The sequence below is a fragment of the Alligator sinensis genome, unplaced genomic scaffold (genome assembly GCF_000455745.1).
Source record: "Alligator sinensis unplaced genomic scaffold, ASM45574v1 scaffold957_1, whole genome shotgun sequence".
Taxonomy (NCBI): Eukaryota; Metazoa; Chordata; order Crocodylia; family Alligatoridae; genus Alligator; species Alligator sinensis.
The window spans coordinates 3,387-24,907 of record NW_005842039.1 but is presented as its reverse complement, the minus strand read 5'-3'; the positions used below and the strand labels follow the sequence as shown (position 1 = coordinate 24,907).

The 21,521-nt window shown below is 43.2% G+C and overlaps 1 protein-coding gene and 1 long non-coding RNA gene across 2 annotated transcripts in view; one reads left to right on the top strand and one right to left on the bottom strand.

Annotated features, from left to right (window-relative positions):
• KIAA1551 (KIAA1551 ortholog) overlaps positions 1-17,144 on the bottom strand; it is a 28,303-nt gene extending 11,159 nt beyond the window's left edge. Inside the window, exons 1-2 of the mRNA XM_025202858.1 lie at positions 17,083-17,144; positions 1,725-1,823 (exon numbers count right to left, since the gene is read on the bottom strand). The gene's annotated coding sequence lies outside the window, so the exon portion shown is untranslated. The remainder of the gene's footprint in view (positions 1-1,724; positions 1,824-17,082) is intronic.
• On the top strand, positions 3,658-20,175 carry LOC112550124. Its single transcript, XR_003093785.1, has 3 exons — positions 3,658-3,800; positions 17,555-17,694; positions 19,900-20,175. It is a non-coding gene; the product is annotated as an uncharacterized LOC112550124 (long non-coding RNA).
• The last annotated feature ends 1,346 nt before the right edge of the window (positions 20,176-21,521 follow it).

Below are 21,521 nucleotides of genomic sequence, written 5' to 3'. Positions count from 1 at the left end.
GGTCCCCCCCCCTGCCCCCACAACAGCCCCCCTGCCCTACTTGTGCCTCTTGCCCTCCCACCCAAAGCCCCTGCCCCCACCCCTGCCAGAGAGGGCCCCCAGCTGCCAGGGCTATGGGGCCAGGGGCCCAAGGCTGCAGCTCCCTGCCCCCAGCAGCAGGCAGCTGCAGCAGATGCAGCATGGAGCCAGCTCCCCCACTACTCTGCCTCGGGTGGGGGTGGAGCCAGCTCATGGCTCCCCCTACCTCCCCCTCCCCCTTCCTCTCTGGGCAGGGCTGGGGGTTTCCCGCCCTATTTGGAAACACCTTTTGTAGGCTGGAGCTCAACCAGCCTGCAGAGCAGTTTGCTAAATTAGCAGGAAATCCACGGGTTTCTCTGCTAAAAGGAGAAATCCGTGTTTTCTCTGATAAAAAGGAGAAAAATCAGTGGTTTTCTCTGTTTTCCCATGAGAAATGGAAAACCCAGATCCCTGCTTATGAGGCACTGAGTTAACTGGACCAGTATGGCCCATCACTGATTTAGGCCCTCTCTTATCAGCATCACTTATTAACTTCCGTAGCTACTTTTGCCATGCAAATGCCTCAGTTTTTCTCTCTTCAACCTCATTTACAAGACCTATAATAAACACATTTTTTTATAAAGAAAAACCTGCATTGGAAACAGCTTGCAAGGCAACTTCTGTGAACTATATGTAGGTATACCTCCAAATATAACAAAGGGATGAAAAAGATCATAATCTGTTAAGATTTCTCTCTAACATAACGCATAATTTGTCCTGAGTTGTTGCATTTCAGCAATCACTCTCCCTTCCTTGATATAAGGGCCACTTGTTAAATGCTGTATGAGAAGTCAAACTCACATATCACTTTGACACTGCTGTCAACAAAATTTCAAGTGAATAACTGCATGTGGCTAAACAACATTAAGAAAGTTCTAACAGGCTTAATGGATAGTCAAGTGCATCAAGGGCTTCATTATTACTGGGCTAGCTCTATGACTATCCATTCACAGGGTCCCACTAAGTTTGTTCCCCCTAGTATCATGACCTTCGGCTTTTCTCCCTGTTGGGTGGAATTCTGTAATTCACCCAATTACGGCCTACATTACAGCCAACAAGCTGCAGCTTTACCTCCAGGAACCTGGAAATAAGTATTTACCATTATACAAAGCCAGACATTTCAAAGTCAAAACCTTTCAACAATCTTTCACCTTTCATTTGTTCTTGAAAAGATAGCAAAAATTTTGAGTAAAGTGCAAAACACCAAAAAAGGCCTAGATGCATGGGGTACTACTTACACGTTTCACCTGGTTCAACCCAGGCAACTCCACCTTGGCTTAGGATACCATCTCCCTAGCTGGTAGTTGGACTCTCAAGTAGCCTCTTCTAAAATACTCAAAGCCCTTCTCTTTTCTAAGGTCCTACAGATGCTACATTTCCTTTGATCCCAGCTTAGCGTTGGGATTCCAGCCTGAATGGAGCCATACAGAAACTTCTCCAGTTAATCCAGCTTCATTCATTTGAATCTGTACAACTGAACTCATCTGCGCCATTGCTTTGCCTGTCCTGCTCAGTTCTTTAGCAGCTTTACAACCTCCTTCAATTTCATTATAAGACCTCAAGACATAAACAAAGAACTTAACAGAGAAATCAAGTTTCACATAATATTTATAGAAAAAGATACAAATTTCCCAGTTCATCAAAGATGATATCAAGCCAAAACTTACAGTGATGTGTGAAGTTTAACTAAGATCAAAGGCTCCGGAATCCAAAATTCTGTTTCATTGAGAGATCTCAGACCTTCAAAAACCACACTACACTGTTTCCTGAAAAACAAAACAAAATACAACAAGCAATAAGAGACTTAAATCTCCTTGCTTTTAAGACCTGAATTATATGCACTACTGAAGGAAGTTCAAGCAAATAATATATTAAAGTTGCTTGAACTTCCTTCAGTAGTTTGCTTAAGTATATAGAGCAAAAGCTGTGTTAACCAGCACTTTATTAGCCAAAAAACTCTATTAACTGGCAACCAAGGGACATGGCAAAAACGAAACCAGAAGTACCACTCTGCAAGCAGAGTTTTTCTTTGCCAGTTCTTTGGCCCACGGCCCAGGGCAAAGCAGCCTGCATGGGGCAAAGCAGCCTGCACAGGGCCCCCCTCCCTGTCCCCCAGCACATTGACGCCAGGGGGTGCACCAGATGGTGCACGCTGGATTAACCGGAATATTTGTTTAACCAGCATCCCCCATTCCCGGGGGATGCCGGATAACAGAGCTTTTACTGTATATACACATTCCAAGAAAGGTAATTAAACTTAAGAATAAAAAGAAAGACATCAGTAGAATAGTAAATTACATCTGCAATAAAATGAAAACTAATAAAATTAAGAATATGCAATAACTGGATACAAAATGGACAGTTATCTTGACATTCATACATTTATAACAAATGAAAAAGGATTGAACAGCTGTTGCAAGAAAAACAAAGGATTAGTAGTTTCAGTTTCTCAGCGCTGCTGACCTTGGTTCCCCCACTCCCTGTCCGATCCTCAGTGCCGCTTAGAAATCATGGCAGCGCTCCCCCACAGTTGGAACACTCTGATTGGCTGTTTCTGTTGGCCAATCAGAGTGCAAATAAAGCATTATGGACAGACAGACAGAGATAGATAGATATAAAAGCAAAGCAAAGCAAAAAAGAGAGATCTGAATGTATGAATGAACAAGTGTAGGATGATTGGTAAAGGCAGAAGTAAGCTACGTGTCAGTAAACAAGTTACCAAATGGTGAATCATGCTAAAGAAGGCTAAATCATGCTAAAGAAGGCTAAAGAAGCAAGTCGGTACCAGGCAAAGAAGAAGATAAGCAGGAAAGACAAGTTTGCAAAATCTCTCTCGAGGCTAAAGACTCCCCTTTGTTACCTGTCAGCTCTGTCTTCCTGAGGGAAGCCTGGCACCCAGCTTGCTGGACCTACGAAGGACTTTTTCTATTCCCTCCCCTCAACACACACACACACACACCTCATCTAACCAGAACTAAGCGGAAGAAAAGTTTAATAGGCATCTTGGGCCGTACATTCCCTGGTCCCACTATGGGAGGCCTGTTTAAACTTGATTGACTAAAACTCAGTTGCTGGGTTAGGGAATGCTGAGGCAAGAAACCGAGTCAGAGGGGGTATGGGCAACATTTGAACAATGATTAAAAGTTCATCACAATGTCCAGCCTATTGGAGCCCTGACCAGAAATGCTGTCATACTTTTCCCGGGATGACTGGTAGAAGTCCTCCCCACAAAGTTTATGAACATTCCAAGTAATCAGTCCCTTTAAGTAAGATCTGGAGGTCATGCTAAACTGAGGCTTATTCACAACTGGTAAAATACAAAACTCTGATGCTGCAAGCATAGCTAGACCATCTGAGAAGAAACAATGTGGTATCCCATCCAGTATATCTTCTATTCATAAGAATTTCAAGCTGGCTCCTAAGTGTCTGGTTACTCCTTAAAACCTTATGTTTTTCCTAGTTGTTAATCAGTTTCTTGAGATGTTCCAAACCAGATAACCCCTTGTCAATAGAAAAGATAATAATTTACACAATTAAAAGAATGCTTTGAAGAGGCTGGACTAAGGGTATAAAAAGCTGTAAAAGCAGCAAACAGCATGCTTCAAGAGGGAGAAATCTGACACCATCCGTTGTTGTTCTCGAGAAGCTGAAAGAAATAGATCGTCTTTCTGTCATCTGTTTAACCTTCAACGATCATGCTAATAACTTTACCAGTCAGCAAACAACCCGAGTGCATTGGAATGGTAAGATCCCAGCTCTTGCTCTCTCTCTCCCTCTTTTTCTCTCTAGGCATAGATTTCTATACAAAATTGTATTAGTTAAGCTTAAGCTAGGTTTCCCCAAATACTCAACGAAACTAGGGTAATATTGTAATTGTTATTGTTTGTTTTCCCTTGTTTCCCTATTACTACTAGTACCATTATAAATGTCATATACTTAGCAATAAATAACTTTTATAATCTAACTGGTGGTATCTGGGTATATTTTTCCTTCTCTACTTCCCCTTCCCCACTTGGTCTGCAGCAATGCTTCTTTTACCCAAGCCAAAGATCCCTGTGAAGCCCAAAAACACTGTGGGGTCCACTCATCAAGAAGCTACCACTACTAGGACAGTTAGGGCAAAAGATTGGGACGTGCTGAGTTTGAGACGCATAAGGGGATCAGCTTGTACAGGCTGGTTGACCCAGTTTGGCTCAGATGTACCCTGTTCCCCTGAGCACTACCAGGAGTGACTAGAAATAACGATCACAAGCTGGCAGAGGGTAGATTCAGCCTAGACATCAGGACGCACTACTTCATAGCCAGAGCGGCTAGGATCTGGAACCAACTTCCAAGCGAAGTGGTACTGGCTCCTACCCTGGGGGTCTTTAAGAGGAGGTTAGACGAACACCTTCCTGGGGTCGTTTGACCCCAGTACTTTTTCCTGCCATGGCAGTGGGGGGTCGGACTTGATCTGCTCAGGTCCCTTCCGACCCTACCAACTATGAAACCGTGAAACTATATCCCATCACCACAGTCTGTTAAAATGGAGCTGCAACAGCCTTCCCTGAATACTTCTGTTGCCCAAGGAGGGCTTCTCGTTCAGCCTAACTCTGTTCTTGGTGTAACTGGGGTTGTGGCCGAACAGCTTTGGGTACAAAAAGGCAACTATTTGTTCAACCACAGGCTCTGCCGGGTTGGGACCCAAAAGGGGCTTCTGCATTTGGCGGGCTTTCCGTTGCAGGTGACTCACCGAACCCCCGTCCCTCCCCACTACCATGGGATAGGCCAGTTGGGAGGCCACAGCCACTCTCACTTGACCCTCGTGCCCACCAATTGTTAGTTTCAGATAAGCCACAGGGTAGGGCTAGGTGTCCCCATGGATACAGGTCAAATGAGTACATTCCCCCATGGGGATATCTTAGGTCTTCACATATTGGGCCTCAAATGGATACAAAAATAGTCATTTTAGCAAAATAGCAAGGAATACATCTGGTTACATTAGCCATTACTTATAATATTCTAAGATACAGTTGTGATATACTAGTGTTTGAGGGATAGGCTCTTGGGCCTGCTGTTTAGTCAGGCTCCTGCAGCTTTGGCCTAGGTATCTTGGGAAAGGCCAAGTCTGACAGTAACACTTAATCACAATTCAGTCATGCTTTGAATAGTATATTCTTAGTCTGGTTATATGCTACTCAGTACTGTAGGCCCAAGTTTCATGCTGTATACTACTCACTACTGTAGGCCCAAGAAAACTGCTAATGCCTGGGTCTTTATGCTTGGCTTGAGTTACATGTATGACTTGCACCTGATGGAAAGGGTAACTATGGAAAAATAATCTTGACTTAGAATGAAATGGGAAGTTGGCTAACTAAATTGAGTAAATATAGCCTGGGAAAAGTGGGTCAGTCAGAGCAAGATCTATACCTGTCTATGAATAGAAAATTAGAGCTAAAACATAACAAGTCCATGTATGACAAACAGAAGCAGGCTTATTAATTATAGAGTCAGATATTAGGGTCAGAAAGGACCTCAGTATGGTATCAAGTCCAACCCCCTGCCCTGCGCAGGAAAGAGGGCTAGGGTCAGACAACCCCAGCTAGGTGCTTGTCCAGTCTCCTCTTGAAGATCCCCAAGGTAGGGGAGAGCAGCACCTCCCTTGGACGCTATTCCAAACTCTGGCAACCCTTACTGTGAAGAAGTTCTTCCTAATGTCCAACCTAAATCTGCTCTCTGTCAATTTGTAGCCATTGTTTCTAGTTACTCCAAGGGGTGCCCTAGTAAACAGAGCATCTCCTATTCCCTGCTACCTTTCCCTGATTAATTTATAGGCAGCCACAAGACCACCTCACAGCCTTCTCTTGTAAAGGCTGAAGAGATCTAGGTCCCTCAGTCTCTCCTCATAGGGCCTTGTCTGCAGGCCTCTGACCATACAAGTGACCCTCCTCTGAACCCTCTCAAGGTTCTCCGCATCCCTCTTGAACTGCGGCACCCAAAACTTGATGCAGTACTCCAACTGCAGCCTGCGCAGTGCCGCATAGTGGGGAAGCATCACCTTCCTGGACATAGGAGGAAGGCATAAGCTAGTTATGCATTAAGAAATATACTAACTATAAGGTACACAAGAAGAGGAAACAGGTGTTCATCACCCTTGGGAGCCTACCCCTGAAAATCTGGTCACTGATCCAAGATTCTGCCCTGTGTAGAACTTTGATGCAGAAGTTGGGAGCTCCCAGACAAGACTTCACACACTGGCCATCCAGTGGCATCGCACGTGTTATATCTTGGGGTGGTAAGCATATTGGTTTGAATAAACTATAGTAGTAACTTGTTACTGCTAATGTTTAACAAATTTGTTTAGGGAGTGTTTCCTCCCTTATTGTTATACAGACAATATGGTGGAGAAAGTGGGCAACCAGGTGAAGCTTCTTTGGACCATGTAAATAGAGGAAACAAAAGACATTTGTTAACTGCTGTACTTAAGCCTTTTCGGTAAAAAGGGGCAGGGGGAACAAAGTGGTTTCCATAATTGATTTGGCTAATGCCTTCTTTGTGATTCCTACATCTCATCTCGTCGTATAAATTTATTTTTATAATTTTACTGAGGTGTCTCAGGGTTTCCATAATGCCCCAGCTTCATGCCATGCGCATGAAGCGACTGCCTGCCCAATACTAAACCATAGTAACATCTTAGGTTGATGATATCTTAATCCAAGGACCCACACAAGTTGACCAAGCAGTATTCCACATTATTCAAGATACAGGATTTAAAGTTAACTGACAGAAAGCTCAATTAGTACAGCAGGGGGTCATATATTTGGGAATCATTTTAGGCCAGCATAATGTTTATTCATTAAAGGGCTCTTCTGGGTACCTTACATTTCTTTCAGGACTTTACCAAAATGTTTGCTGAGAAATCCTGATCCTTATGGAAATTGTTAAAGATAGACCGTAAATAAGAATGGGCCCAGAGCAAATGGAAGCCCTAAAGATCCTTAAGGAAGATTTAACCAAGGCCTTAGCTTACCTCCAGGTGGGATACCCCTTCATTATTCATTTTGGCACAACAGAAGCAGCTATGGGAGCCACTCTATTACATAGACAAGAAAGAAAAATGAAGATAATTGCTAATACTTCCAAGACTTTAAGCTCTCATGAGCAAACCTTTACCCCCTGCAAGAAAGAATGCTTAACACTAGACTGGGTGCTGAGACATTGGGAATATGTCACTGGGAGCAGCCAGATTGTTATTCAGACTATCCATTCACCATTGAAAGACATTATATCCAGAAAACTTCATGATGGACAAGTCTCAAGTCCTAGGTTGTTGACCCAATGGACTCTGGCACTAATGAGTAGGGGTGTTGAGGTCCAAAAGGAAGAAGGGTTGGCCCCAACCCCTTCTGGGTTATTAGGGGATGGAGAAGAACATGACTGTCCATTACCTGAGCATCAGCATATTGATCGGCCAGTAAAAGGAGGTAAGTAAATCCTTTCAGGAAACAGAGCTAGGAAAAAGAGGTATGGCCTATAGACAGGTCCAGCTATTATCAGATAGAAAAGCAAAAATAGGCCTTGAGGCAATTCAAATTAATAATGGTCAGGAAATTATGGAAGCTATCCATTTGGCACAGGCCACAGAAATAGTAGCGATTTTACAGGTTCTGCAGCAAGAAAGGTTAGATCAGGATGTAGCTATCTTTATAGATTCTGACTGGGTCACCAAAGCTATAGTAATTTGGCTGCATATTTGGGTAGCAAGAAGTTTTTTTATTTTTATTTATATATTTATTTTTTTACGGGAGATGGAACCAGTTGCCCATGTCAATCAATGGCAACAAATACATAGTCTGGTAAAACAAAAGACTAGACAAACGTGGGTTAATCATATGAAGGCCCACCAAAAGGGAAATCCCCAGAAATTTACTGGAATAACCAAGCCAACAGCCTGGCAAAGCAAGCTGTTTTACTGACACAATCTGAAGAAGATGTGGTCAACGTAGTTAATGTCCAAGCATGAGTAAAGGAGTCTAGCTGGGATCTTGACTTGGCCACTTTTCAAGAAGCAAATGAGGAGATACATGCCCTTAAAGAATAAGATCAAGGCCACAAAGGGAAGTATGTTGTGTCTGAACAAGAGGGGATAGTTTGGGCACAAAGAAGAGAAATTGAAAGGAAAAGATGGATTGTTTCAAAACATGTCAGAACGGACTTAGTACAATTTATACATGAACAGAGCAATTCAGGATATAAAAACACGAGACAGAATCAAACCAACTGCCTGTATAAACAAGAATATGAAAAACTGGTGCAATAACTTTTTGTCCTGCACTTTAGCAAATGCCAACTCCCAGGTTACAAAGAGCCCTGTTGCACATCAACAGATAGTAGGCCCGGGGCTAGAATCCAAATCGATTATATTGGACTACTACCCACAACAGCAAGAGGAAATAAGTATTGTTTAGTAATAAGCGATCCATTTACAAAACAGATAGAAGAGGTCCCACGAAAATCAATATTGCTCAGGTTGCCACTGTCCAATTGTTTAATATAGTCCTTTCCCGGTGGGGAATCAAAAAACAAATGGATTCGGATCAAGGTTCCCATTTCACAGGGGAAATAATATACGAACCACGTAAATTATTGGGAATTAAGCAAAAATTTCACACTGCTCATCACCGTCTTTAAGGCAGGTTGAGAGTATCATCAAAGACTCTCTCTGAACAGTTAAGGCTTCTGGTAAAGATTGGGACTAGAAGCTTCCAATTATTCTAATGGTCCTTAGAAGTACAAATGCTCCCATGCCATACGAAGTTATAACAGGACAGAAACTGCACAGTCCTGAACAATGGTGGTTTGGCCTTGATATACGTCTGAAGGGCTACAATTGAAATCTGTCACAGACCAGTGGGTTTTAGAAATGATGTGACAACAGATATTTATAAAGACACTGCCATTCGGTTGGGAAGAAATATTTGCAAGATGGATAAACAATTGGGATGAGTTAAAAATTCTGTAAGAATGGAATACTGGAGACTCATGTACCGGCATTTTTCAGAACAAGATCACGTACTCATGGCTAAATGGGAAGGTCCAGTATATCTTGTTAATAAAGTCAGCCCTGCAGTCTATCAGTTGGTAATTAACAAGAATGGTACAGGAAAACCATGGAGAAAATGACACCATTACTCTCAATTAAAGGCATGGAAAGGTAATTAATTCTTGGCTGGTTGTTTTTTTTAATTAGGGCAAAGCGATGAATGCCTATCAAGGAAACCTTGGAAAAAGATTACAACCACCCCTAGCAGATTATTACGACACTTTCAAGATTCAAGGAAAAGATGGAAATTAACTGCCTATAAGCTTACCTAAACAATCATATAGCAGGAAAACTAGAAATACAATCGTTTAATCACAATGAAAAGCTAACCATTTGGTAGAATAACAGAAACACCTCAATTTGGCAATTAAATAGGAGTGCAGGACACTGTAGTTGTTGGGACCCAGACTAAATTGAGCTGCTAGTACCCTAACTATACGTGGCAGTGACTTGGTCAAGTCTCTTGACAGCAAAATAGTGTCTGCTTCAAAGAGTGCTTGCTGAGGCATCCTGTGACAGCTAAACCAGTCTTCTGAGGGTTAAACCTGGTTTTCTGCTGCTTATCTGTGTATTGTAGAATGCTTATAGCTAAAAGAAAGAGTGTAAAAGGAAGCTGTTGTGGTTATGCATTTCCTGTATTTTGTTAATGCACTTTGCCATAGCTTAAAGCCAGCTTCATTAGCGATGACGCAGCTAAAATTAATCATATAAGGAAAACGCAAAGGATTGTACTACTATTGGTCAGTCATATAAGGAAAGTTTGTAGTATAAAACTATAACTGGCTGCAAGCCAACAGCTAGCTCAAAAAAAAAAAAAAAAAAAATCTATAAATTTGCTGGCGCATCCAGAAATCGGCTGAAGGAAAGTGCAACATGGTAAAAGAAGCTATCATTATGAAAGAGAAGCCGCAGACCTGGAATTCGGTGGGGCAGTAGGTCCTGAGAAGCCTGAAGACTGAATACCAGGGTCCTTCCCAGTACCCCTTTGGACAGCGTAGATTGGGGACACCTGACTTCGCTGGATTTCGAGAGGCTTGTCGTATACAAGGCATAAAAGGGGACTGCCGATAAGTTGCCGACTCGGAGATTTACTGTCTGTCTTTGTTGTGTTGTTAAGCTTTGCATAATTACATGTTTGTTAAATCAACAAACCTTTCTTACCTTTTCACCCCGACCACTCTCTCAATCCCGAACCAACCCACTGCAGGCAGCTGAGACAATTATAAGCCATACATCCTATCATTTTATGTTTGGGGTAAAAATGACAGAAAGTAAAATGATTAGAGAGTTAACTTTAAACTGAAGGCTGCCAATAACCTCCCCAGAAAAGGGGGGAACTTTTTGTTTTACGCTTCCTTATAGCAAAGCTGATGAACTGCAAAGCCTTGTTATCACCAATAAAATCATCAGTGCCTTCTTCACTCAAGCAGTGGCTCTGATACTATGATGAAGATTGTTTTGTTTGTGTTGGTTATTAAAAATGGAAGCACATTTGAATATCATGTAGATGTGATAGAAATTGTAAATAATACAAGATCTGAAAATTAGACACGTCTTTGGATTCTAGACAAGAACGCCTCCACCCAAATTGGAGCAGAAGGGTGTTCTTACTCTCAAAATATAACAAAAACAATTGGTATGGGAATTTTGAATTAACAATGATAGGTGTTTATCAATGTGTCATTCACCCAACAGAGGGGTGTGTGCCTTCAATGATTCACAAAATACAATATTGCCTCTAACTATGCTATGGCTTATGCTACACAGGCATAATACACAGTCTACAGCAGTGGTCTCCAACCATTTTATGGTGAAGGTCCTTTTTTGGCACCCCAGGATCTACTATGCCTGGCCCCTGCCTGCCCAACCCCCCACCCCTCCCTGCTTCCCAGACAAGATGCCTGGGCTCTGACCCCACTCACCCAGCCCATCCCAGGCAGCAGGGGACATGGCTCAGCCCAGCCATGTGCATTCTGCTGCTCCTGATCGTGGATCCTCTCACAGACTGAGATAGACTATCAGAGGCTCCACGATCAACCAGTCAATTGAGATAGACTGGTTGGCAACCACTGGTCTACAGCTACAACCTGAAACAAATAAAACTTTCAATTTAAAGCAGTAGAGAACATCCCCGCTCCCCCCACCTACAATCCTTTTTAATATTTTAAATTACAAATACTTGTTCAGCTTCACTTCGTGGGGGAAAAAAAACCCTCCATTTTTCATCATTCACCTTCTTTATCAATACCTGATATCTTTAGAAGTCTACATTTGTTGCAGGGGTTTCATATTTTCATAGTTGGTAGGGTCGGAAGGGAACTGAGCAGATCAAGTCCGACCCCCTGCCATGGCAGGAAAGAGTACTAGGGTCAAATGACCCTGGCAAGGTGTTCATCCAGCCTCCTCTTAAAGACCCCCAGGGTAAGAGCCAGCACCATTTCTCTTGGAAGCTGGTTCCAGATCCTAGCCGCCCTGACAGGGAAGTAGCGCCTCCTGATAGCTAGCCTAAATCTACCCTCTGCCAGCTTGTGACCATTATTTCTTGTCACTCCTGGTAGTGCTCAAGGGAACAGGGACTTCCCCAATGCCTGCTGGTCCCCCCTGACTAGCTTGTAAACATCCACTAGACCCTCCTCAGCCTTGCCCAGAACTGGATGCAGTACTCCAACTGCGGCCTGACCAGTGTCGCATAGAGGGGGTGGATGACCTGCTTGAGATGCATCTGTGGATGCATGACAAGGTGCGGCTGGCCTTCCTGACTGCGTCCCCACACTGTTGGCCCATGTTCGTTTTGGCATCAATAATGATTCCAAGATCCTTTTCTGCCTCTGCACTGACGAGAAGGGAGTTCCCCAGCCTGTAGGTATGCTGCTGGTTCTTCGTCCCCAGGTGCAGTACCTTGCACTTCTCAGTGTTGAAACTCATCCTGTTCTCATCCGCCCACCCCTGTAACCTGTCTAGGTCCAATTGCAGCCTATTCCTCCCTTCTACCATGCCCACTTCTCCCCACATCTTAGTGTGGTCTGCAAATTTGAACAGGTGCTTTTGATAGCCTTGTCCAAGTTGCTGATGAAGATGTTGAACAGTGCGGGCCCGAGGACTGAGCCCTGCGGAACCCCACTGCCCACATCTCTCCAGGGTGAAAATGACCCTTCCAACACCACTCTCTGGGTGCTGCCCTCCAGCCAACTAGTGACCCATTTGACTGTGTAGGTGTCGATGCCACAGTCTCCTAGTTTTTTAATGAGGATGGGGTGAGAGACAGCGTTGAAGGCCTTCCTAAAGTCTAGAAAGACCACATCCACTGCTATACCTGCGTCTAAGGATTTGGTGACCTGGTCATAGAAGGCCACCAGGTTGGTCTGACAGGACCTGCCTCTAATGAACCCATGTTGGTTGCCCCTAAACAATCTCCCCTGCTGGCCCCTCGCGGACATGCACCAAGATAACGCTCTCAAAAAGCTTACCCAGGACCGAGCTAAGACTGACTGGCCTACAGTTTCCTGGGTCCTCCTTCCTCCCTTTTTTGAAAATGGGAACCACATTGGCTCTTTTCCAGTCCTCTAGCACCACACCAGAGCACCATGAGTGCTCGTAAAGCCATGCCGGGGTCCCGCAATGACCTCTGCTAATTCCCTCAGCACTCTGGAGTGGAGATCATCAGGACCTGCTGATTTAAATACGTCTAGTCTGTCCAGAAGTTCCCTGACTAGGTCCTCACTGATCCTAGGCCTGGATGTGCCTCTGGTTGCCCCAGAGTGCCCAGCTGCTCGTGCTTATTCTCACCACTGATCTCCATCCCCACTGAGGTGACAGTAAGCAGAGGTACAGCTGAGCAGCAACCTTTGTAGGAGAGGAGTACTGCAGAAGGAATTAGTGACCAAGTGCTGCTATGAGCCACAAATCCACTCAATGCCTGATGAGATCTTTGCAGGCTGAATCCAGCCTGCAGGATATGGGTGGTCAACCCCCCAATCTACAGTAATGAGCTTGAAACTTGCTTATAAGGAGGAAATGAAGCTCAAGCCTCCAGAAGTCATTCTGATATTTTTTAGGATTGCTTTACAGTCTTTGGTTCTACATACTATGTGACTTATCCTGAACCCATCTGGTGGTAGCTCAAGCTCTTCAATGCAGAAAATGAAATTAACAGAAGAGAATGTGCAATCAAATTCTTCTGAGGGAAGAAAGGAAACTTGGTAATACAGCAGTTAATGAACAACAGATATTTGAAAACTATTTAGTTCTCACTGGCTTCTGGAACAAAAAAAAACAAACAAAAAAAATCATAAGTTCTCTAAAAGCCTTTATAACTGGTATAATCATGACCTTTTAGCTTGGTCAGCCTAACACCTTTTTAATGACATTTAACACTAGGTTTAACCAGGTCTCGTACTTGACTAAGAGGACAGACAGAGAGAGAGAAAGAGAAGAGAAAAAGATGCTGATGCTATGTGTTTCAAAATATTCTAAGATAAGGAAAAACCTTCATGCCTTGTTTTGTCTTGATATATTAATCTCTGTGTGCAGATGTTAACTTCTTCCTTTCCGGGAACCAGAAACTGATAGCTGTTCCCAAAACACAATGTGTTTGCTGAATAAGCAAACTGCCTGTGTGTGACAGACAAATGATCAACTTCTTCCTGTTTCTTCAAGGTTGCTCTGTCTGAGCCATGCATCTTTTCTCGCTGTCTAAAGTATAAAAATGCTTGTAAACTTAGAGTTCAGAGTTCCTTTGAGAACCCTTCTTTTGATCACTTGTATAGCTCTAAATAAACCAAGATGGCTCCATCAATTCTGATACAACCACAACGAGAAGTCTGATTTCTTCCACAGTTTATTCAAAGCAAGAATTTTACTGCCCTATACTCAGGACAATTCAATTCTTTCCTAGTAAATATCTTTATGGCCTGTTTACCTTTAGTACTGAGGCTAATGAAAAGTCATTCGTTTTAACTTTAAACCATAGAGCTAGCATTTAAATTCTATCATGATTGGGATCTATTTTCTCCATATACTTAATTATAACAATAATAAGTGCATTATCTGAAGGAAGTAGATCTCAGTCAGAATGGCTGACCTACTCGATAGGGCGTTAAACTAAGATCGCTGAGGGACGGGCGGTCAATCAATTGTTCTAGCTCAGGTCAATCCCAATCACAGTAGTAACAGCTTAGGTAGCCCAAGGGAACCCACTTTGATGAGAGCCCGAGGAAAGATCACGTCCCATCACATAAGGAAGCCTAGGGAGTCCCATGGCAGACTCAACTGCTTGTACACAAATTCCAGGAGCTCGGGTAACAAGCAAGAGAAGCTGGCCCTTCTTCTGACCGATAAAGATTATGACCTTGTAGGGATAATGGAGACCTGGTGGGACTCCTCCTATGACTGGTCAGTAGGTATAGAAAGCTATACCTTCTACAGGAGAGACCATGTTGGGAAGAGGGGTGGGGGGTGTTCCTCTTTACGTCAAGGAACAGTACACTTCCCTTCAAACTGAGTTCATTAACCATGGAAGCTGTCTTGAGGCCCTCTGGGTTAAAATATGGGGGGGGGGGGAAGAGCATGGGGAAAGGGATATACTCATAGAAGTTTATTACAGATCTCCTAACTGAGAAGAAGAACTGGATCTCAAATTCAATAGGGAACTGGCCAAGGCTGCATGTTCCCAATGTATGATCGTCATGGGAGTCTTCAACTTCCCAGACATCTTGTGGGAAGAGCAAGTGGCCAAGTCTGACCAGCTACATAACTTTCTTGCCTGTATTGACAACCTGTAACTGACGCAAGAGGTCTATGGGTCAACTGGGGGTGAGGCACTGCTGGATCTGGTTCTGGCCAAAGGGGATGATCTGGTGAGATGTCTGAGGATCGAGGGCAAGCTTGGTGACAGCGACCATGATCTGATTACTTTCTCTGTCCAATGCAGGGTGGGCAAATCCCTCAGTAAAACAGAAATCCTCAACTTTGGGAAGGCTGACTTCCACAGACTCAGGAGGCTGGTCAGTAAGGCGCTAAGGGACCATGGGGCTCCCTAGGAAGGGAAGTCCCATTAGGAATGGTTGTTCCTAAAGAACTCAATCCTTAATGCACAAGGGAAGTCCATCCCCTCCCACAGGAAATGCAGTCAGAGGGCAGAGAAGCCCCCTTGGCTGAACAGGGAACTTCTGGGTCTCCTGAAACAAGAGAGAGAAGCCTACACCAGATGGAAAACTGGAATTATCACCAAGGAGAACTATTCAGCACTAGCCCGTACCTGTACGGAGCAGTCCAGAAAAGCCAAAACAGTAACTGAACTCGGGCAAGCCACCAGAATCAAGGATAACAAAAAGTCACTCCTCAGTATATGTGGGAAGTCAGAGGAAGAACAAAAGCAATATTGGTCCCCTGAGAGACTGACCGATATGGGGCAGCTGACATTTGATGCCCAAGAAAAGGCCAATCTCCTAAACTATTACTTTGTGTCAGTTTTCCACCTGCCCAAGGAAGTTTTGGGCCCCCCACTTCAGGAGGGGTGTGGATAAGCTCAAGAGAGTCCAGAGGAGAGCCACCCATTTAATCAAAGGCCAAGAGAGCAAGCCTTACGAGGAGAGGCTGAGGGACATGGGACTCTTCAGCCTGGCAAAGAGAAGGCTCCGGGGGGACTTGTTGGCAGCCTAAAGGTACATAAGACAGGTGGCATCAGGATCTGGGAGAACACTTGTTCACCAGGGCTCCCCAAGGGATAACAATCTAATGGCCACAAACTTCTAGAAGGCTGATTCAGACTCCATATAAGGAAAAACTTCTTTACAGTCCAAGTGTCCAAGGTCTGGAACAGACTCCCCCGCAGAGGTGGTGCAAGCACCTACGATGGACTCAATCAAAAGGCATTTGGATGTTTATCTTGTTGGGATCATTTGACCTCTGCAGACTTCCTGCCTCTGGCAGGGCAGCTGGATTTGATCTCATGAGGTCCCATCCAGCCCCTCATGTCTGTGAAATGTATGAAATCTTTGCTGCAATCATGTTTTATTCTTAGTGCTTTTACTAGATAAAAGATAAAAATTTTTAAATCAAATAAAAATGCTGCTCAAGTTTGCTTTCGTTAAGAGATTAACAATAATGTCATTTTTCACTGTAACAATGAAGTTCTTCAAAGTAAAGAAGCTTCTCATAATCCTTGTCAGGTAGTTGAATATTCATTGTTTTTTAAAACAGAAATGAAGATTGAGACTGGTTAAATTACATTCCCACAATCATGAAGGATCTGCCGATGACAAAAAGTATAATTTATCCGTTTCTCATACCTATAGCAGTTTTGACTAACTATATTTCTAGATATTATATATCTATGTATAGAAAAGACATTTAGGTTAAGATTAATAGAAAAGCTTTGAAACAGATAGAAAGCAACAGTAGTGTTAGCATGCACTGTATTATACCAGAGGAACATGCAATTGCATGTCTTCTTCAATACCAGGAGAAAGAATGGCATTACATTAAGAAGCAAAAAAACCTCACTTTAAAAATGTTCTCAACTCTGAGCAACATACTTATGCTCTTCTCCTTACCCTGCATTTTTTCCATTTAGATATATATTAGTTAGTGTTTTTAACTCAATTTTGCAATCCTCAAATATTTCTGTATATCTACAGCATCTATTTTTGTATTATTTGGGTTAAGGCATTTATCTAAGAAAAATTATTCCAGCATGCAGATACATAATGAGGAAGACAGAAAGAACAATTACTGTGAGCCAGAGCAATAAATGTGCTGTAATAACCTTTTGTAGGAAGGACTTCAAAAATAGTAAGGTAAACCAAACTAAGAACAACCATACCCCAAATTTGAGAAAAACAGGGAAATTATTTCAGTTTGAAATTAACTACAAAATAACTGAAGTCACAACAAACTCACTGACCAAGATCATAAACAAGTGTAACATTAGAACAAATACTTACGTGCTAATTCACAAAGGACACCTCCAGGCTTCATACAGTCCACAGAATAACAAACAAAAGTTCTAGTAAAAGGAAATAAAAGGAAGTTGTACATGTCACTGATTTATAAATGTTAACAGAACTGTATTTGTTCCTTTTCTATTCTAGTTTGCTACTTCAGGCATGACATACTTCAAATCATTAAATTGCAATTCCATTGTCAGAATACAGGTTTTTAAGATGGTGCCAAAAGCAAACAATTAGCTTAATTGTGATTTAGTAACATGATAGCATTTTAGAGCACACGGATTACCTTACGGGGAGTTTCAAGTTTACTCCTTTTCAACAACACAGAATTTTGCTAACACACAGTTACATTTTTCTAAGGGGGGGCGGGTCCTGTCCTTCCAGAACACTGATTTCAGAAAAACACAAACTACAGAAAACTAGGAACCTTAACTCTGCCGACTCCCCTGTTCTTCATTCCTTTCAGAGTTTACAATATCCAATGGAAGTTATCTGGAAGCATTTCAGCCACATTCAAATGTACCTATATGAAATGATGGAAAAGAGGAGCTGCAGCAGCGTGACAAGAGCGATGGTGTGACGTGAAGCAATCTCCATCTAATCCAAGTATGCAATGAAAGGACTGAAGCATGTGCACCCCTCATTTCAGCACTTCATTTTGCAGCTTGTCAAAAGTGGGACTGAGGTTTTTGTGCCATGGAGACCATCAGGGATTAGATGGGAAATAACTGTGGGTTTAATGATGGGTAAATGAAAGAATATACAAGATGATATAAAGTGCCTAGGAGTGAAGGGTTGTAAAAGGTTGTAAAATTTAACCTGCTCCATAAACATGACACTGTCTGCTAAGTGTTTATGTGTATGGCAAGTGTAGGTTTAGGTGTATGGCAAGTAAAACAGGGACACTATCACAGGCATGCTGAAACACTGTTCAAAAAGATAAGAGCCAAGGTCTTCCCTTGTTTGAGAAACAAGGGGAGTTTTGCTGCACTCAACTTCCTGGAAGGTTGAGTGCAGCAACCTGGAAGGTTGTAAATTTGCATTAGGCAGTCTTAACTCCATGTTAATAAAGCTTTGAAACTGAATTGGTACTTTTAAAATGTAAGAAGTGCTGTAGTTCTAGGCAACTTTAATTCTCATGTAGGTCAGCAGCTAAGATGCTACTGCAGCTAGATGAAGACAAAGGAAGTAGCGATTTTTAAGTGCTCCTTGCCACCATCTTATAAATTTTTTTATTTTTTTTTAAACAGAATAATTGTGATTATGGTCAGACATTTAAATGTGTTGTTGCTAAGACAGAGCGACAGAGAACACAGATGTAGCTTATTTCCTGGGAAAAAAAATCTTCAGTTTTATTACATAATGGCTACAATAACGCAACATATATGTGGAGATTGATTATAGTTCTCTTCATATAATCCCTTCTGTCAACATTTCCAGCTAATTCTTCCCTTCCTGTGCAATTAAGCCATTAGTCCCTTGCTGCTTCTGCACTAGGGCTGTGTGTAGCTTTGGTCCCCAATTCAGCCCAATTCAGTGGCCGAATCTCTGAATTCGAATTGAGCCTGGGGATCCTTTCATCTCTCTGAATCGAATCAATTTGGAGGGTTCCGATTTGGAGAGATTTGGCAATTCAGGCACAGACACACCTTTAAATGCATTTTCTACATACCTCAAGGTAGCAGGTGGCTCGTGAATGCTGCGATGCTGGGGCATTCCACAGGAGCACAGGGGGCTCCCCAGTGCGCTCAGCAGCAGACCCGGAAGTGAACCAGAAGCACTTCCGGTCCACCGGGGAGTGCGCTGCCCTCCCCCACCCCTGTGCCTCCCCAGCTCGGTGACTGGTGCCTCCTGGGTGTGGGGGAGCACCCAGGGTGCCCCTGCTGCCAATTGCTGAGCTGGAGGGGGCATGGAGGGGGCCCCCCAACGCACTCCCCAGCAGACCCAGAAGTGGACCAGAACTACTTCCGGTCCACTTCCCGGCTTGCCGCTGAGTATGCACGAGGACCCCTGCGCTCCTGTGGGATGTGCAATCCACCATAGCATTTGTAAGCCATGTTGGTATCTTGAGGTATATAGAAAAAAAAATTTAAAGCTCTGTCTATGGCTGAATCACTCCGAATAAGCATCATATCTTCAGATTCAGCTGAATCAGACAGTGATCTGAATCAACGAATCGAATCACTGTCCCCGATTCAGGCTGAATCCGAATTGAATACGGCTCGTTTCGCACACCCCCATTCTGCACTGCACATGATCCATCTCTCTCAGGCAGTTGCTTACTGAAGTGTCACACTTTCATGGCTAGATCTCCCTAAACTGTACAATGAATGGGGCCTCCAGACCCTCACTCCACCCCATAGGTCCAGCTTGACTTCTGATACCATTTTTAACCACATGGATGAGGAGCTGACCTTTAAACATAAAAGTTGACCCTTAATCTTAACTGTAGCACTAGTCTCCATATTTGTTAGCTTCCCTTCAAATGATACTTGATTTTACCCTGTAATACTTGATGGCTAGAGAATGATATTTAGAAATTTGCTTTTAGAAACTGGCTTGCAGGAAGAGTAAGTATTGCATTAGAACAATGAGTAGAACAGCAAGGGTTAACTGGTTTCTAAAGTCTGGGGAAACAGCAAGGAGATTCATGTTCTCAACATTTTAGCATTCAAGGGTCTAGGGTTAGCATAGACAGGCAAACACATGCTGGGAAATTGGAAATAAGCAGTAAGACAACCACAACGTTGCCTTAAGAACCATAACTAGATAGGAACATGAACTACGAGTCCTAATTGCCTTTTCCTTTAGACCAATACAGCTACAACCTAGGTACCTGACACATGGAAGATATTGAATTTTAGTCAATTTTTAAAATGAAATCTTCATATTTTCCTAAGCGGGAAGCAACTGTGACCACCTAAAACCTAAGATCCTGCTCCCGCCTTTGTTTCAAGTTAATATGCATCATCACAGATCCTCACAGGAGGTAAGAGGCTCCATACCAGCTATGAACTGACTGCCCAGAGAAGTCTTCCATCTATTGACTCCTCTGTGAAATCCTCTGAAATATGAACTTTCATTTTTACCCAGGAGAACTTTTACAATCTTTTCTCCAATGCCTGACACGGTGTTTGTGCCCAAAAGCTTGCAATTAAAGACATTTTTTTGCAAAAATCTCATTGGTGTAATAAAAGATATCATGTCTACTATGAGTCCTGACAGTCATTTTATAAGTTTTTTTCATGAGGCTTAAGGACAGGCCACAAGGGGGCATTTCTTGTTGAGTAACCACTCCTTGCTACATTAGGCTTTTAAATGCATTTTAATACTATTCTTTGCCTGCTGGGGAAATGTATATGTTTTGGGGGGCTTAAGATCAGGACCTGTAATTAATACTTCCGCCTGTATTTTTTCCACACACAGGTTTGTTCTTAGCCCAGACCCAAGGAAAATCTTTTTCCCAAGGATTTTCAGGGTTTAAGGTTTGCCTATATGCCTCTCCAAATGCCCCTTCACTAGGTCAGTGCTAACTGTCGGTGGGTTGGAGTCCCTCTTGTGTCTGTCTATAGCCCAGGGGTGGGCAATTATTTTGGGCAGAGGGCCGCTTACTGAGTTTTGGCAAGCCGAGGGCCGCATGACAGGCACCCAGGGGCAGATGAATATTAATTTTCTAAAATTTTTAGGGGCCCCGCAGGCCAGATAGAATAGCCTAGCGGGCCACATCCGGCCCCCGGGCCGCATTTTGCCCACCCCTGCTATAGCCCCTTTGGGAGATATGTCTTTATCCATGTTCAGGAATACAAATGAAAAGAACTCATTTAGGAGCTCAGCTTTGTCCTTCCTATCTGTTACCAGTTGCCCTAGTTTGTCCTGTACGGGCCCTATGTTATCATGCATTTTCTTTTTGCTCCCTATGTACCTAAAGGAGGACTTTTTGTTGCTAGCCTGAGTTCCATTTCTGCTTTGGCCTTCCTATCTGATTCCCTGCAAGTGCGAGCCAAGCAGGTATACTCCTCCATGGTGGCTATCCCCTGCTTCCACAGTCTATATGCCTTTTTTCCCTGCTAGGCTCTCCTGGATTTCCCTATGAGCCAAGAGGGTTTCTTGGCTCTTTTACCTTCCTTTATGTGGGATGAGTCCCCTTTTGTGCCTGAAAGATCATTCCCTTAAGGAACACTCACCATTCCTGGACTCCCATCTCAATGCTCTTGCCCTTCAGTGCCTCACTTACTAATCTCCTAAGCTTGTTGGAGTTAGCCTTCCCGAAGCCTAGCGCTTCTGCCCTACTAGTTATTCTTCCCATCTTTCGCTAGATACTGAATTCTAACAATTGGTGGTTGTTATCCCCTAGGTTACTCTATATCTGCAGATCACTGACCAGGTCATCCCCTGTAGCAAGCACTAAGACCAATAAGGCATTTCCCCTAGTG